At 36.5% G+C, this 14694-nt stretch overlaps 1 protein-coding gene across 3 annotated transcripts in view; it reads left to right on the top strand.

The window, feature by feature from the left end:
- BBOX1 (gamma-butyrobetaine hydroxylase 1) overlaps window positions 1–14694 on the top strand; it is a 95747-nt gene that overhangs the window by 68639 nt on the left and 12414 nt on the right. The window lies entirely within an intron of this gene.

Below are 14694 nucleotides of genomic sequence, written 5' to 3'. Positions count from 1 at the left end.
AAGTCGATTTGAGCTTTTCATGTAATTTCCCAGATCTCTCTGATCCTCCTCTACTGAGGACTTGCCTCACGCTTTCTGCAGGGGTGTTTTAATACCTGCTGTGTACTTTGAGGTCCTTGGGTGAAAGTTTGCTTGAAAAATGTAGAATGCTACTACTACTGCCCAGTGTTATATCTTCATGAGTTCCTTGCATGCAGGCTTCATTGGATAAATAAAATAAGGTCAAATAGAAATGTGTCTAGTGAGTTGTTGATCTAATCCAGCAGCCAGACCAGTTAAGGATTCACAATATTGAAATGGCCTCTGGGAAGTACAACTATAATATATAGCTTTCCAGTATCCACTAGACTCCTGTTTGCATTTCTGAAAGATGTCTTGTAAGCCAGCTCAGCAGCATTTCATACATTAGATTGTATTCAAGGATGTACAAGTGAAAAATATTACTATTTCTTGGCATCTCACCCCTAAGAAATTGCTCCTACCATGAAAACAGCCTCCAAATCTGACTTTGAAACAGCTACTTGTTTGAAATACTTGTTACCAGAAAACAGTTGTGAAGTGTGGGGATTAGAGAAAGAAAAAACAAATTTACTCATTTGTTGATGTTTCTAATTAGGAAATTGCTTGAGAAAACCACACAGCCCTTCTTGAATAAAAATGTCTTCTGGGTTATGGAAAATCAACCTAAAAATAATTCAAACGTGAAAAGAAGACAAAGAAAAATTGCCTGAGTTCTAAATTTAATTGTAATCCCATTCTACTTTTTAAAAATTTATATTGGGACTCCTTAATAACTTAATGTGCTAATTATAATGCCTGGGTAGAAGGACAAAAAAACTCTTTAAAATATGTATTCTAGTAGGTATTAGGGTTTCTTAAGCAGAGTAACAAGCTATGTTCTTTGAGCCATTGTGAACCTCAGCTTATGTTATCAGCCAAGAGCCAGTCTCCAGGGTTCCCTTTGTAATATTAAGTTTCATAGTAATTAATACTGCTGCCAAAATAACCACTTGAGTATGAAGTCATCTCATGAATGAAAGGAAAAATAATTTCTGTGTCTCATGCTCTTTTAGAAATCACTTGAGGAAATGTATGAGATAACCAATTAAGGCAATTGCTTTTCAACAGGTCCTCTGACACCCCACCCCACCCCCAGCACACACACATACAACCTTCCTTCCTTGCTTGTACTCTGTGCAGCCAGAACAGGTGGCTGTTATTGGGATGGTAGAAATAATTTTTTATTAAACCCCTTTTATGTACTAAGTATTGAGCTCAGCAGTTTACACTCATTATTTTGAATCTTCACAATTCTGAGAAGAATCATTAACCCATTATCCCCCCAAAAAAATGAGGCAGAAGAATCAGGCTACAAACCCAGGTTTGCTTGACTCAACAGCCTGCAGTCTTTCCTTTATACCCTGCTACTATGGTGGTTCATTGTTATCTAACATTTGCCTCCTGATTTCCAATGCCATAATAACTGTTAATTGCTCCGACGCAAGGAGATAATTAGACAGCATTATATAGAAATTTATCAAATTAAGTAGAATGACAGCACCAGAATATTCATTGCTTTCTCCTAAGTTAAAATTATCGCCAACCATTTACATAAACGGAAAATGGCAATTAATACAGAATCAGAAAACATTTTATTCAATCTTTCACATTAAAGAATCTAAACTAATAACCAATTCTTGTTCTAATAAAATGCATTAAGCAAAATTTGACTGCCTCCAACTCAAAAAGAACCCTACTAAATATATTTAATGTGGAATTCTCATTAATTATTTCACTTTTTTGCATTGTACTACATTATTTGTTTTTTATAATGAAGCGTTTGGGGCTTCCTTTGGAGCAAATTGCTGTAACTTTTTCTTTATGTTTTTACAGGTAGTTGTCATCCTTCTATCACTATCTGACTTCATTTTTATTAATGGCAGTATTATTAACCTTTAAAAATAAATGTACAACAAAGATTTCTTTTTTATTTTATTTTTAAATTATTTTTGCAGCTTTATTGAGGTACAAGAGACAAAAATTGTCTATACAGTGTACAACATGACATTTTGATTGCCACAATCAAGCTGATTAACATATCCATTCTTTCACATAGTTATCTTTATATTTTGTGGCATAAAGACCTGACATCTACTTTGTTAGGAAATTTCAAGTATACGATACATTATTATCAACTATTGTCACCATGCTGTTCTTTAGGTCTCCAGGACTTATTCATATAATAACCAAATGTTTCTACTATTTTGACAAGTATCTCCCCTTTTCTCCTACTCCCATCCCTTGTAACCACTGTTCTATTCTCTGTTACTAAGAATGGACTTCAGACAACCAAAATGAATAGATACGTTGACATAAGCTTGGTGCTGAGCAGTAAATTTATGTTTATGTGAATTAAATTGTAGGGGAGGAAAAAAAGGATTTTGAACATCTAAAAAATAGAAAAAGCAAACTACAGTGCTAAGGATGCATGTGGTTGATAATACTCTAAACCAGGAAAGAAAGGAAGTGAACACCATAAAATTTAGGAAATCCGTTACATTTGGGGAGAAAACTGAGGTTTGTGTTTGGTAAAATAGGTTTCTTGTGGTAAAATATAATACAGATACAGAAAGTCGCATAAAATAAATGTATAGCTTAATGAACTATCATAAGGCAAACACCCTTAAACACCAGCCAGGTCAAAAAATGGAACGTTGCCAGCCACCCCAAAACCCATTGACATATCCCAACCAAGCATAAACCTTGCGTTTTTCCTCAAGTGTAATGGCTTTCCTAAGTTTTATGGTGTTCATTTCCTTTCTTTCTTGGTTTAGAGTATTATCATCAACATGCATCCTTATCACTGCAGTTTTGTTCTTCTACTTTTTAGTTTTTCCATATATTTTCTCCTCCCCTACAATTTAACTCACGTAAACATAAATTTACTGTTCAGCACCAAACTTACGTCAATGTATCTATTTATTTTGGTTTTCTGAAGTCCATTCTCTTGTAAATTCCTAAGGAAGGCCTCATAGGAACAGTATTCTCTGAATTCTTGCATGTTGACAGCAGTTTTAAGGCCTTTATACTTGAAAATTGGCTTGGCTAAATATAAATTATTGGCTCACAGCATCTTTAATATGTCACTTATGGTTTTACTGGTAATATGATTTTCTTTTCCTTAAAAGTAATTTGATGGCCAGGCATGGTGGCTCACGCCTGTAATCCCAGCACTTTGGGAGGCTGAGGCGGGTGGATCACGAGGTCAGGAGTTTGAGACTAGCCTGGCCAACATAGTGAAAACCTGTCTCTACTAAAAATACAAAAAAATAGCTGAGCCTGATGGTGGGTGCCTGTAATTCCAGCTACTTGGGAGGCTGAGGCAGGAGAATCGCTTGAACCCAGGAGGCAGAGGTTGCAGTGATCATGCCACTGCATTCCAGCCCGGGCAACAGTGTGAGACTCCATCTCAACAAAAAAAAGTAATTTGATGTTTTTACCTGGATTTTGAATTTGTGTTGTTGTTGTTTAAAGTCTAGTAATTTTATAGACTATGTCTTGATATTGATTGTTCTGGGACAGATTTTTCTGGGAGGATATGATTTGTTTTAGGGAATGGCTTTAAATTTTTTTTTCAGAAAATGTTTCTGGAATCATATTTTTTAGTATCTGCTCTGTTCCTTTGCTTTGGGCTTCTTCTTTTGAGGACTCCTATTATGCATATCTTAAGTCTTCTTTGCTGGTCCTCTTGTTACTTTCTCTCAAATAGTTTCTATTGATTTCTTTTAAATTCTTCTCCCTCTTATCTCCTAGTTACGCTTATTTGATCTTGCATTCCTTCTAATTTATTCTTTGTCTAAGGACTTTTTAAATTTTTTTCTTTTCTTAATACATCAGTCCATTTTTGAGTTTCTAATTCTGATGTAGGTTATCTTTTACATATTGGACCATTTTGATGAAGACTTTTGGATTCATTAGAAGTGGTTATAAAAAAAAAAACTGAAGGTAGAAAAATAATATTTTATCTTTTTTATTGGGGGTGGCCTGTCTTTCTGACCTGTACTGCCTGTCTGTAGGTATGCTATTTTGCTACTTATCCTGGGTCTTTCTCTTAAAATAATTTTGAGTTTAAACCTTGATTTTGTTGTTGTTGTTGTTGTTGTTGCTAATTTTACATTAAACTTGTTTTCCTTAACTATTAAAAGGAGACATGATTCAGAAACCTTTTTAAATTAATGGTTTTAAGCTATATTTCAAAACTGGCTGACAACTTTCTAAGACCTTCTAGTTCCTCTCCTTCACTTTTATCAGGACCTTGTTTTTTTCTTTGTCTATATTGTTCCTGTACTACTCAATACGCACTCTTCTCAGAAGGAAGGTCACGGAAGGGAGATTTACCTGGTTAGTTTCTAGAATTCATGAATTCCAGACTATTCAGATCCCTTATCATGGACCTTATGTACTCAGCTATACTGGAATGTAGAAATCCCCTCCGAAGTTTAACTGCCATTCTCACATTGCCCCACTGCACTGTCCAGTAAATACCTGTTAGTGATTTGGGAATGTTTTAGATCCATCATGTACCCAGTTGCCTCTCTGCTTTCTCATACACAGTTGCCAATATCATATAGGTATTCTGGCTTTGAAAGGTTTGTCTCTATCCCCTCCTACTTCCCAGTTCATGGGAATATCTTATCACTTAATTTTTGTTTAGATGTTGTCATTGAATTCTTGAATTTTCACTCTAGATGTCGTATAGGGAGAATTCAGAGAGATTCTTTTGAATTATGTCACCACTATCATTTAAACCTCTCTCTTTACTTTATATCTTTAGGTCTTGTGGAGATTTTCGCATTAGTTTAATGGATTGAGTAAGAGCTATTCTAGATATCAGAAAGGTTATCTTCGTTTCTCTAGTTTGTGTTTGGGTTACTAATTTTCACCTTAAAAAAGTGGCATGAGAACAAAAGGCAGCAGAAACTTCTGCAGACTTAAATGTCCCTGTCTGACAGCTTTGAAGAGAGTAGTGGTTCTCCCAGCATGGAGTTTGAGATCTGAGAACGGACAGACTGCCTCCTCAAGTGGGTCCCTGACTCCTGAGTAGCCTAACTGGGAGACACCCCCCATTAGGGGCAGACTGACACCTCACACGGCCGGGTACCCCTCTGAGACAAAGCTTCCAGAGGAAGGATCAGGCAGCAACATTTGCTGTTCAGCAATATTCACTGTTCTGCAGCCTCTGCTGCTGATACCCAGGAAAACAGGGTCTGGAGTGGACCTCCAGCAAACTCCAACAGAACTGCAGCTGAGGGTCCTGACTGTTAGAAGGAAAACCAACAAACAGAAAAGACATCCACACCAAAACCCCATCTGTACGTCACCATCATCAAAGACCAAAGGTAGGTCAAACCACAAAGATGAGGAGAAAACAGAGCAGAAAAGCTGAAAATTCTAAAAATCAGAGCACCTCTCCCCCTCCAAAGGAACTCAGCTCCTCGCCAGCAACGGAACAAAGCTGGATGGAGAATGACTGATGAATTGAGAGAAGATGGCTTCAGACGATCAAACTTCTCCGAGCTAAAGGAGGAAGTTCGAACCCATTACAAAGAAGCTAAAAACCTTGAAAAAAGATTAGACAAATGGCTAACTAGAATAACCAGTGTAGGGAAGTCCTTAAATGACCTGATGGAGCTGAAAACCATGACACAAGAACTACGTAACGAATGCAAAAGCTTCAGTAGCCAATTCGATCAACTGGAAGAAAGGGTGTCAGTGATTGAAGATCAAATGAATGAAATGAAGCGAGAAGAGAAGTTTAGAGAAAAAAGAGTAAAAAGAAACGATCAAAGCCTCCAAGAAATACGGGACTATGTGAAAAGACCAAATCTACTTCTGATTGGTGTACCTGAAAGTGACGGGGAGAATGGAACCAAGTTGGAAAACACTCTGCAGGATATTATCCAGGAGAACTTCCCCAATCTAGCAAGGCAGGCCAACATTCAAATTCAGGAAATACAGAGAATGCCACAAAGATACTCCTCAAGAAGAGCAACTCCAAGACACATAATTGTCAGATTCACCAAAGTTGAAATGAAGGAATAAATGTTAAGGGCAGCCAGAGAGAAAGGTCAGGTTACCCACAAAGGGAAGCCCATCAGACTAAGAGTGGATCTATCAGCAGAAACTCTACAAGCCAGAAGAGAGTGGGGGCCAATATTCAACATTTTTAAGAAAAGAATTTTCAACTCAGAATTTCATATCCAGCCAAACTAAGCTTCATAAGTGAGGGAGAAATAAAATCCTTTACAGACAAGCAAATGCTAAGAGATTTTGTCACCACCAGGCCTGCCCTAAAAGAGCTCCTGAAGGAAGCACTAAACACGGAAAGGAACAACCGGTACCAGCCACTGCAAAAACATGCCCAATTGTAAAGATCATCGATGCTAGGAAGAAACTGCATCAACTAACGAGCAAAATAACCAGCTAACATCATAATGACAGGATCAAATTCACACATAACAATACTAACCTTAAATGTAAATGGGCTAAATGCTCCAATTAAAAGACACAGACTGACAAATTGGATAAAGAGTCAAGATCCATCAGCGTGCTGTATTCAGGAGACCCATCTCATGTGCAGAGACACAAATAGGCTCAAAATAAAAGGTTGGAGGAAGATCTACCAAGAAAATGGAAAACACAAAAAGGTAGGGGTTGTAATCCTAGTCTCAGATAAAACAGACTTTAAACCAACAAAGATCAAAAGAGACAAAGAAGGCCATTACATAATGGTAAAGGGATCAATTCAACAAGAACTAACTATCCTAAATATATATGCACCCAATACAGGAGCACTCAGATTCATAAAGCAAGTCCTTAGAGAACTACAGAGAGACTTAGTCTCCCACACAATAATAATGGGAGAATATAACACACCACTGTCAACATTAGACCAATCTATGAGACAGAAAGTAAACAAGAATATCCAGGAATTGAACTCAGCTCTGCACCAAGCGGACCTAATAGACATCTACAGAACTCTCCACCCCAAATCAACAGAATATACATTCTTCTCAGCACCACATCACACTTACTCCAAAATTGACCACATGGTTGGAAGTAAAGCACCCCTCAGCAAATATAAAAGAACAGAAATTATAACAAACTGTCTCTCAGACCACAGTGCAATCAAACTAGAACTCAGGATTAAGAAACTCACTCAAAACCACTCAACTACATGGAAACTGAACAACCTACTCCTGAATGACTACTGGGTACATAGTGAAATGAAGGCAGAAATAAAGATGTTCTTTGAAACCAATGAGAACAAAGACACAACATACCAGAATCTCTGGGACACATTTAAAGCAGTGTATAGACGGAAATTTATAGCACTAAATGCCCACAAGAGAAAGCAGGAAAGATCTAAAATTGACACCTTAACATCACAATTAAAAGAACTAGAGAAGCAAGAACAAACACATTCAAAAGCTAGCAGAAGGCAAGAAGTAACTAAGATCAGAGCAGAACTGAAAGAGATACAGACACAAAAAACCCCTTCAAAAAATCAATGAATCCAGGAGCTGGTTTTTTTAAAAGATTAACAAAATTGATAGACTGCTAGCAAGACTAATAAAGAAGAAATGTTGAGAATGACACAAATGGCTCAGTGGAAATACTTAGATTTGTTTAAAACAGCATCTTTGATAAAAGCAGGATAATTTGCAGAGTTTCAGTCACTCACCCCAGCACAACAGTGAACAAGTCTATATCATTGGATTAAGATATTATGTTGAGCTTGCCTCTTCAGTTTTAAAAGAATCTTGTCTCATACCTCTACTTCAGTCACGGCCATTCTCAGTAATCTGCTTGAGTTGTTGCCTTACTTGGAATAGCAATAGAATCTGTCTCTAATGAGGAGTGCATGTAAATACACCTTCATCTCAACAAGGCCTCACCACTAGGCTTTTAAAAAAGTTCCTTCATGACCAATGAATCACATTTGCACCTGTTTCTCCCATCCAAGTACTAACCAGGCCTAATCCTGCTTAGCTGCAAGATCAGGCAAGTCCAGGATTATATGACTGCAAATATGTTTGCATTTTATTTCTGCTGTGTTTTCTTGGAGAGTTGGATTTGGGATGCATAAGTAAGAACTTAGTGTCCTCAACAATAAGTAGCAGCTTTCTTGGCATGATTCATTTCTATGACAAGGTAGAAAGGTAAAGCAGATGACATTTCTAAGATTTTTCCAGACTTGTGCTATGACCATTAGGAGAATGTTTTATGATTGGAATTGGTGAGCTCCTTTCATGGGATTTATCATAATATGTGAGCATAGACTTTTAGGCTACACATCCCATACTGTGCCTAAGGCACTCTAGGGCTAATAAATGTTTTATTATTCCCTGCCAGTTAGCTCAGAGGGCCAGAGAACTGCTCTGATGAAGCCAAGTCACAGACCCCCATCCCTGTAGAGGCCAGTGAATGTCAAAGAAAAGATCTGTTCTCTGGCTAATGCTTACACCTTGCATCTCAACCAGGTTTTGGTTAGAGTAAAATTCTGTCAGTTTACCCTTGATCATAGAAGGAACCAGGAAAAAGAATGTAGGTGAATCAATGCAAAACCATCACCACTCTTGAAAAAGAATTCAAATAGTCATTTCCTATTGATCGTGCAAACAGCAACATTTTCTTAGTCAGAAGATATTATGCATTCTGTACCTTGATGAAATTACTTTTTTGATCTCCTTAAATCTCTTCTCATATGTTGATTATTTTTCAAATGCCAGTGTTGACAATCGTCTGGATCCGTATTTTGTATAGTCTAGGGAGTGACATAAACTTCATAGAGAACACGTATTTCTTGGCGACTCTCACTGCAATATAATGGATTATCTGACGCATATTTGAAATGAGTGGCAGCAGACTATAACGCTCCATCTTTTTTCACTCAGCCTGTTTCCACTTCACGGCCACATATGGATGGCTGCTTGACCCTTAGTGAAATATACATCAAGAGTTCCACCCTAATTTTAAATGAGAAAAATAGAGCAAAATAGCCAATTTTATCCTCAATCCCAGGGAACAAGTGAGAAACTCTTTTTCTCATTAAGAAAAATATCCTCACATGTGAGAAGAGATTATAGATTGTATTCCCGCTCTCCTCCTGCCACTACCACCCTACTAATACCCTTTACTGTATACTATATGAAAATGAAAGCTCATAAAAGTCACCCCTTCCCTGCTTACACTCATTCAGTCAAAATTTATTGGTTCCTTGCTTTAGAATTGGCACTGGTTTAGTCAATGGTAGGAGATCAAAAGTATTTGTTGTACACTAAGAGAGTTTACAGTCCAGAAGAGGAAGCAAAATTATGTATTTGTGTATTTAAATGAGCTTAGACTTACAATAGCTCTTTAAAAATTATAACTATCTTCATAAAACACCTAACATATTCAGATCTAATAAATGAGATGAATACAACATGCTTATGAGAGTTCTGAGTGTAGGAGTAAATATTGGGTAATCAGGAGAATGAGAGGAAGGAAAAGTCCTATGGGGCATCTCCTGTGTGTCAGACATAGACCTTTCTTATTTGTTACAAGTTTTTGAAATACATTATTGTTCTATTTTCCAAATATATAAATTGAGGCTTAGAAATAATAGATGGATTGTCCAAGATTATACAGTTATGAATTAGAAACCAAGGCTTTGAAGCCAGTACCGTTTGAACCTAAAGACCAAGACTTTTTCTAGAATTGAGATTATGAAATAGTTGGAACCTGAGCTAGATTTTCATTAACGGGTACAGAGATGGGGAAAAGAACAGAAAAAACTGGCAGAAAAAAGAAACCAGAAAAAAAGGCAGGAAAGTGTGTAGTGCTAAAATCAACATGATTAGAACAGATGACTCAAATATGGCAACAGTTGGCAAGGTTAGAAAATTGCATTGGGTCTTTGAATTCTAGATCAGCAGCGCTGAATTCTATCCTTCTGGGACTGAAGAATCAGTAAGAGCTTCTGACAGAGAAATGGCAAAATGAACATGAAGCACTAGGGAGGTTTGCCTGGTTGTGGTACGTAGTGTATGGGGGAATACCAGGGGCAGGGGAGAATACCAGCCTAGAGTGACTTTATGGGAAGCTAAAATATCCAGACCAAGGGTCTTATTTTGTGTGCTCATTTGTCCATATGTGAATGGAGTTTTTTTTAAAAGCACTTATTTAAAAGTTTTTTAAATTAGGTGAAGCAAACTTCTTCCTCCACCAGATAATACATTTTTATATAGTGAATCTCAATAAATAAGACCTCCCCAACCTGGTTTCTCAACCTGAAAACCTTGGCATCATTCTGGACTCCATTTCTCTCATATCCTGCATCCGATTTCTCAGAGAATCCTGATAACTCTACCTTTCAAGTTCAAATCCAATCATTCTCTCCTATGCATGTAGCCATAGTTAGGAGAAAACCATCATGATTCTCATGTTTAGGAGAGAATTGGTTACCATCATCTCTCTCTCCTCCCACCTTTTTCCCAGTACCACCTACCCGTTACTGGCTACAGCAATTCTTTGAAACTACAATTCCAGTGAATAATTTACGTAATGGAAAACTTCAGTGGCTTCCCATCACATGTAAAGCAAAATCTCAAATCCTCATCCTAGTCCCCAAAGCCCTTCAGAAACTGGCTTCTCTCTGTGCATCTGTTGCATTTCCCACTCTTGATCCCCTGGTGGCTCTGTCCCAACCATGCCGCCCTTGTTCTGCCCTTGTTCTTCCACAAATACGCTAGACATACTCCGAACTCAAAACCTTTTCACTTTGGGTTCTGCCTAAAATACGTCTCCCAGAAATTCACATTTCTCCTTCCCTTATTTTGTTTGGGTTTCTGTGGGAAAAATGCCACCTATTCATAGAGCACTTCCCACAGCATCATATCTGTAATAATACTTCTCTGACCCCATTCCTTATCTCTTTACCTTGCCTCATTTTCTTTGTAGAACCTATCTCTATTAAACTTAATAATTACTATTTTGTCTTTTTGTTCCCTGCTGTATCTCTGATGCTAAATCAATGACTGAAATAGGATAGGTGTTCAGTGTTTATTTATTCAAAGATAATTTGATGTATATGAATATATATTAATAGACATTATAACAGCAATCAAATGGCATGTATATATAGTGAACATTTTTCAAGCCATATTTGGTTTATTTTTAAACATGGCCTCCTTTCAATTACCCATTGTCTGGATCTTCCAAGGGTAATAGCTTACAAAGTCTGAATAATGGTTTATTTTCTTGCTACAGAGTTGCAAGTAACCTTAGTTCTTTTTTTAATTCACTTTTTTTTAACTTTTAAGCTAAGTTATTTTTAATTTAGGTAAAATTTACATAACAATAAAATTAATCATTTTATGGTACATAGACACCATGGAATACTACACAGCCATATAAAAGAACAAAATCACAGCCTTTGCAGCAACATGGATGCAGCTGGAGGCCATTATTGTAAGCAAATTAATACCTGAACAGAAAACCAAATACTACATGTTCTCACTTACAAGTGGGAGCTAAACATTGGGTACTCGTGGACATAAAGATGGCAAAAATAGACACTAGGAACTACTAGAGTGGGGAAGGAGGGAACGGGAAAGGGCTGAAAAATTACCCATTGGGTACTATGCTCAGTATCTGCGGATGGGATCAATCTTACCCCAAACCTCAGGATCATGCAATATACCCCCATCTAACAAGTCTGCACATGTACCCCCTGAAATTAAAAGCTGAAATTATTTTTATTACCATTTTAAAGTGTAATTAGTTTTATTTAGTGTATTCTGTTGTGTGTCATTTAGTACATTCACAATTTTGTGCAAATACCACCTCTATCTAGTTTAATACTTTTTCATAAATAATATTTTCTAAACTATTCAATTTGGAATGATAGGAAACAAATTTGTTACATTACAAATGGTAAATAAAGAGAAAGAATCAAATGTTTATTTCATCATCCCTCTGTAAGCTGTTATACTGAGTAATCAAATAGCGGATGAGGAAAAGTGGCTCCCTTTAAAAGTATTCTGAGTGATAAATCTTTTTAAAAAGAGTATCAGTTTGGTATTTCATTGTTTGAAACCCTTGACAAATTAATGGATATAGCCATTGAACATGAACATGTACAAACATCAAAAAAGAAAGACAGCCAGACGTTATGTATCTTGCAATACAAGAACGTAATGCCATCTGTGGCTTTGCCAAAGAGAAAGAACAGACACTGTCTAAGCCTCTGCATTTCGCTGCCAGTTTCCCAGAAACTGCACCATGAGTATTTACTCAATGAAGTCCAGACTGTGGAAAACTCTGTAGGTCAAATTCCCTAGTTCTTCAACAATTGTAAGGAGCACAACTTGAAGGAAAAACTTGAAGATTAATAGACTTAAAGCATATAACAATTGTTATTAATGAGCAAGTTTAAACATAGTGTCCTTGGATGAACATTTGGTTGATAAAATTGTAAAGAAAAGCAAGGAAATGATAGCTATAGAAGTTACAGTCATAGTTACTTTGGAGAAGACAGAAGTGTCTGTGACTGTGACAGGGCACACATAGGTGCCTAAAGTTTTATTAATTGACCTGAGCAATAGTTTCGAGAGTGTAATTTAAAAATTGAGTTTCTCAGATAAATACACAAATGGAACAGAATAGGGACCCCAGAAATAATGCCACACACCTACAACCCTCTGATTTTCAACAAAGTGGACAAAAACAAGAAATGGGGAAAGGACTCCTTATTCAATAAATGGTGCTGGGATAACTGGATAGCCATAAACAGAAGATTGAAATGGGATACCTTCCTTAAACCACATACAAAATTCAACTCAAGATGAATTAAAGACTTAAATGTAAAACCTAAAACTATAAAAACTTTGGAAGATAACCTAGGAAATACCATTCTAGACATACGACCTGGCAATGATTTCATGATGAATATAACAAAAACAATTGCAACAAAAACAAAAATTGACAAATAGGAGCTAATTCAATTCAAGAGCTTCTACACAGCAAAAGAAACTAACAACAAAGTGAACAGACAACATATAGAATGGAATAAAATATTTGCAAAGTATGTATCTGACAAAAGTCTAATATCCAGAATCTATAAGGAACTTAAACAAATTTACAAGCAAAAAATAAACAACCCCATTAATAAGTGGGCAAAAAACATGAACAGACACTTTTCAAAAGAAGACGTACACACAGCCAACAAGCATATGAAAAAGTGCTTAACACCGCTAATCATTAGAGAAATGCAAGTCAAAGCCACAGTGAAATACTATCTCATACCAGTCAGAATGGCTATTATAAAAAGTTAAAAAATAACAGATGCTGGTGAGGTTGTGGAGACAAGAGAGCACTTATACACTGCTGGTGGGAATGTAAATCAGTCCAGCCATTGTGGAAGCAGTTTGGCAATTTCTCAAAGACCTTAAAAACATTACCATTTGACCCAGCAATCCCACTATTGAGTGTATACCCAAAGGAATATAAATTGTTCTACTATAAAGAACACGTATGCACGCATATGTTCATCACAACACTATTCTCAATAGCAAAGACATAGAATCAACCTAAATGTCCATCAGTGATATAATGAATAAAGAAAATATGGTACATATACACCATGGACTACTATACAGCTATATGAAAGAACAAGATTATGTCCTTTGTACCACCATGGATGGAGCCAGAGGCCATTATCCTAAGCAAACTAACACAGGAACAGAAAACCCAATACAGCATGTTTTCACTTATGAGTGAGAGCTAAACATTGAATACACATGGGCACAAAGAAGGGAACACTAGACACCTGGGCCTTTGTGAGGGTGGAGGTTGGGAAGATGGTGAGGATCAAGAAAACCACCTACTGGCTACTATATATATTACCTGAGTGACAAAAATAATCTGTACATAAACCCCTGTGACATGCAATTTATCTATATAACAAACTTGCACATGTACCCCTGAACCTAAAAGTAAAAAAAAAAAAATCAAGTTTCTCCCTAAGAGCAGAAACAAGACAAAAATTCTAGCTTTCACCATTGAGATTCAACATCACACCAATATTTCCAGCCAGAGCGATTAAACAATAGAAACAAAGGCATCCAAATGAGAAATAAAAAAGTAAATCTATCTCTATTCACAGATGGTATGATCTTACATATAATAAATCCCATAAAATCCACCCAAAAAAAACTACTAAAGCTAATGAATGAATTTTGCAAGTTGCAGGGTACAAGATCAAAACACAAAAATCGGTTGTCTTTATAAACAGTAGCAATGAACAATCTGAAAAGGAAATCAACAGATCCATTTACAACAGCATCCAGAAGAATAAAATACTTAGGAATAAATTTAATCACAGGGGTAAAAGACTTGTACAATTAATACTATAAAACATTGCTGACAGAAATTAAAGAAAACCTAAAGAAATGGAATAGCATCCTGTATTCGTGGATTGGAAGGCATAAAATTGTTGAGATGTCAATACTCCCCAAAGCAGTCTACAATCTCTACCAAAATTTCAGTATCATTTTCTTGTTTTAGAAATGGGAAAGCCAGTATCAAATTTATATGAAATTGTGAGGGCCTCCAAGTGGGCAAAACAATATTTAAAAAGAAGACTGAAAT

The sequence above is a fragment of the Pongo pygmaeus genome, chromosome 9, assembly GCF_028885625.2.
Source record: "Pongo pygmaeus isolate AG05252 chromosome 9, NHGRI_mPonPyg2-v2.0_pri, whole genome shotgun sequence".
In the NCBI taxonomy this organism is placed as follows: Eukaryota; Metazoa; Chordata; class Mammalia; order Primates; family Hominidae; genus Pongo; species Pongo pygmaeus.
The sequence above is the reverse complement of the archived record's forward strand: the minus strand, read 5'-3'. Positions and strand labels throughout refer to the sequence as shown.